General features: G+C 41.8%; 1 long non-coding RNA gene across 1 annotated transcript; it reads right to left on the reverse strand.

Moving 5' to 3' along the window:
- Positions 1-588: 588 nt before the first annotated feature.
- Positions 589-2,147, reverse strand: LOC110735550. The gene is made up of 2 exons (XR_002514127.1): positions 1,941-2,147; positions 589-771 (listed from the first exon to the last, which is right to left on the reverse strand). It is a non-coding gene; the product is annotated as an uncharacterized LOC110735550 (long non-coding RNA).
- Positions 2,148-4,772: the final 2,625 nt, after the last annotated feature.

Here is a 4,772-nt window from a genome sequence, read left to right on the forward strand (position 1 = left end):
AACACCACCCTAAGCCATGTAAAACACCACCAGCCATGAAATGCTGTTGCGGATCTGCTGACTGCAATACTGATCTGCTCAGCTGTCTGTTGTTCTACTGACTGCAGTGCAGTTTTGCTGACTGCACTGCTGTTCTGCTGACTGCACTGCTGTTTTGCTGACCGCACTGCTGTTTTGCTGACTGCACTGTTGTTCTGCTGACTGCACTGCTGTTCTGCTGACTGCACTGTTGTTCTGCTGACTGCACTGCTGTTCTGTTGACTGCACTACTACTCAGCTGTTCTGATGTGCCTGCTGCTAGGGGTGTACACCGGTCCAAAACCGGACCAGACCTGTTTGGACCGGGGACCTGAATTAGGTAATTTTGAGGACCGGGGACCGGACCTGATTTAACAGGTCCGGTTCCGGGCCAGACCTGAAAAATCAGGTCCGGTTCCGGGCCAGACCTGAAAAATCAGGTTCGGTCCGAGCTTGGACCTTAATGGACCTGTTTTGTGATTTTTTTCGTTTTTTTTTTTAATAAATAACCTGTTGGACCTGCATATAAACCTGTTTTGTGATTTTTAGACCTGTTGCATAATTTAATAATTACATACAAACCAAAATTATCAATCACAAAACTACATAACGTCTATAAATTCCCAATTCACAAACACCAAAAATACAAATGAGTCCACCGAAAATACAAATGAATCCACGAAAACTCATAACATTACATTGCAAGAATAAGAATTCGTGGTTCCTTCACTCCCTTGTTAGCCCTGGGCAAGTCTGCAAGAATAAGAACAAGAATAAGTAATTAACTAATGTCCACAAAACTCTCCAAGCCACGAAAACACCACCCAAAGCCATGAAAAACACCACCCTAAGCCATGTAAAACACCACCAGCCATGAAAACACCACCCCAAAACAGAAAAAACAAAAATTAAACAGAAAACACCACCCCGAAGTCCCGAATAACTCCACGGTCTCCACCCCCAAAATAAAAATAGAAAAAACAGAAGAAAAAAAATAAAAATAATAATATGGTATTGCAATCTTGCCTTTTAATATTATGTTGTGGTTGAGAACATATAGACTAAAGAGATATATGGAAGTTAGAATAGTCCACCAACTTAAGTTTAAACCTACCATCTTTTATACTTCATATAAACAACAGTGACAGTGCAGAGTCGCCGAGTACACATCTTCCATACTACAGACTAGTATACATACATATAAATATATAATAGAGTATGCAAAGCTCTCTTGATCACAACACTATAGAAAACAAGCCAAATAATGGTTATTACTGATTATACTTGTTACAGGATACATAACCAAAGAAGGGAAGAACCAGAGAGGCAGAGACTAAGCATAAACCAAAATTTCTTAGCATCAGAGGCTGAATACAAATTCTTGTAGAAATTCTCAGCTAAAGCCTTTTCTGAATCACTACAGCATAATCAGACTATGTTGAATTTACATTTTTCAATAGTTTAGGTCATTAGGTGTTACAACAATAAGAAAAGAGAAATAGAGCGGATCATAATCCGGTAATATATACGAAAAAGTAAACATCAAAACTTTTCATAAAGAAAAGTATCAAATTGAGGATTGGTGATAGAATGAGACATAGTTTAACATCATTAAATGTTAAATATTTGTACTTTAAATCGCAATCACAATACTTAAGATTAAGTTTAACAAACCCAAATTAATCAAAAATTACAAAACCCAGAAATCCAGAATGAACAAAAATTCGACGAAAAAAATCGAAAACAATAAAACCCACATATATAAATTTGAACAAAAATTAAACCCACATAAATAAAATTTAACGAAATAAAACCACATATATAAATTCGAAAAAAAATTAAACAAGAACATGAACACCAATACACCATAATTCGGACAAGAACAAAAGAATAAAGAATAAATTAAACATGCAAAAACTTACCGGAGATTCGCGCGGTGGCTATCTGGCTGAGTGGCTGATGTAGCAAGCCTTGGGCGCCTGGGCGGTGGGCGTCGCCTGAGAGAGTGAGGAAGGCAGGAGGTGTCGCCGAGACAGTGAGAGTGAGGGACATTGGAGCCTTGGAGGCAAGTAGCGAGTTAGGGGAAGTTAGGGTTAGAAGTTAGAAAAGAAAATAAAAACTGAAGTGTTTTTGATTTTTTTTTCTTTAAAAATGCAATTTTTCCGGGTTTCAGGTCCGGACCTGAAACCCCCGGTTTTAGACCGGGTCCGGACCGGGACCGGAAACCTTGATTTTCAAGGACCGGGACCGGACCTGAATCAACGGGTCCGGGTCAGGTCCGGTCCGGATCAGGTCGGTTAAGGTCCGGTTTCAGGTCCGGTCCAGTTTTTGTACACCCCTACCTGCTGCCCTGCTGCCTGCTGTCCTGCTGCCCTCTGCCTGCTGCCCTACACAGCACTGCACAACAACATAGCAGCAACACAGCGCAGCACGAAAACAGCAATAGCAGCAACATAACAGCAATAGCAGCAACATAAATACAATAGCAGCAACCCAACAGCAGCATAACAGCACCAAAACAGCAGCCAAAAAGCAACACAGAAGCAGCAGCACGTAAACAGCAGCAATACAACAAAATAGCAGCAGAACGCATACAGGCAGCAGCAACACAGCAAAACAACACAGCAACAACAACAGCACAGCAGCAACAGTAGACAAACAGCAACACAACAACACCCAACAGCCAACAGCAAACAGCAACACAGCAGCATAGCAACATCAATAGCACAGCAAAACAGCAGCAACACAGCAACACCGCAACAGCAACACATCACAGCAACAACATAGCACAACAACAGGCAGCACAAAGCAACACATAAAACCGCAACAGAACCTTGACAAACCCAAACAACCGAGTAGCCAACAAAAAAATAGAGGTGCAAAGCACAGCATACAAATCAGCAACCAAGAAGCAACACAGAAACAAATGTAGCAGCTGACTCCATCCATATAAAGACACAACACAGCAAACTTCACCATTTCACAGCACAATCAAAGAACCAATATCACCATCCAAACAAATAAGTAAACAAATCACCTGTAGATGTAGATTTGGAAAGCCATGAGGTGTTGGATTTTCAAACTCCCTCGAGTACGCATGTGAAGGATTACCAACCTGCAACAGTATATTGATAGTGCCACCTTAATAGAACCCACGTAACTCAACATATCAAAACTTATAGATTTGAAACCACCTGATCATGTACCTCCTCGCCTGCATGTATCTCATCTTCTCCTTCTTTTCGTGGGTGACTACATGAGTCGACCGGTGTAGTCGAAGAGAAAGGCAAGCCCGGCAAGTTCATTTGCTTCGCCCAAACATTGAACTCTTCTCGCATCTCGTTGCGCACTTGTTCTTTAATTGATGCCACCGTGGCATCCAAGTTATGTGGTGAGTTCACACTTGCTCGGGATCTTCCTGATTTGGTATATTCGGGACCCATTACCTTCTCCCATCCTAGCAAGCTCCCCCAGCACCCAATACCCGTCCTGGATGGTAGGGCTTTCCCAGAGCCAAGGTGAAGGGGTCCTTCTCTACTGTTGGGACGAGCTTGCCTTCAACAAGCTCTCTAGTGTACTCAAGCAGTAGCAAAAACAAAATGGCAACATGAAGTTAGTGTTTATGTAAAGTGATATATTTGCAAAAGATTACTGTAGTTCACTAGTTCATAGTTGCTTACAAGTTTATCTGCCATTTCTTTGGTTTTCGGAGCCTTGATGGGCCATTTTCCGGTTTTCTTGTCACGCGATTGCAGAGAACAAAAGAAATCGCCAGCACGACTCACCAAAGTATTGGTCGTGGAGTCAAAGGGCACTTTGGAGGACCCTAGAAGCGCAATGGGGTATACTCCCTCACTCACCCACGTCTCCCTCCATTCATCAAACGTCATACACCCCATACGATGGTAGTATTGCTTCTGCAATGCATAATTAGACATGTTAGTTTCATTACTACTAAAAGAGTAAATATATTCTACAATTGTCATCAGAGTTCTTTAAACTTATAATTGCTTCTTTTTGACTTTTTTGAAGAACGAAAGCTTCCCAATCATCTTTCGATACGCTAGGCCATATTTTCCATGGGAGTTTCTCTTCATCGATGACTTCATCATCACTGCCACCTCCTTTCTTGTTCTTTGGTTTTCTCACAAGTTTCTTTGTGATAAACCGACGAACTAAGGTAGTCTTGAAGCCTCTGAATCTTGCCGCAAGTAAGGATTCAAACACCCTTCGCTTGGCGTACTCATTTGGAATATTAAATAGACTCTGCAAGCACAAATAACAGACATTATTAGTTTGCCCATTACATAACAATAAATTGAAAGTGTTTATAAATGTGCAAGCAAAAAACTTGCCTTAGTATCATTCCAAAACGTGTCAATCAAGCCTGTAGGTACGTCGCTCATACGAAGCGTAATGGGGATTTTCCGCGCACAAATCCCAACTTGAACAGCATACTGACGACGCCATTTGCCTGTAGGTTGGCCTACCCTGTCATACTCCAAGACCATTGGACCGACAGGTTTCTTGAAACTTGTCGTCGGACCCCTCATCTTTTTCTTCGCTGGTGCCTCCACCCCCCCTCCACTTTGATTCTCATGAAATGTCTCAAAATTTGCATTATCGATAGGAGGCGCTTGTTCAGCTGAAATTTCAAACTCATCTAGCACACGCTCCAATACATCTTGAGTCTAATCTTCTAGCTCACCCAAATCAGGTTCCTTGTTCACATCATACAGCTCGTCCCCATCCTT

Source organism: Chenopodium quinoa, unplaced genomic scaffold (genome assembly GCF_001683475.1).
Source record: "Chenopodium quinoa cultivar QQ74 unplaced genomic scaffold, ASM168347v1, whole genome shotgun sequence".
Lineage (NCBI taxonomy): Eukaryota > Viridiplantae > Streptophyta > Magnoliopsida > Caryophyllales > Amaranthaceae > Chenopodium > Chenopodium quinoa.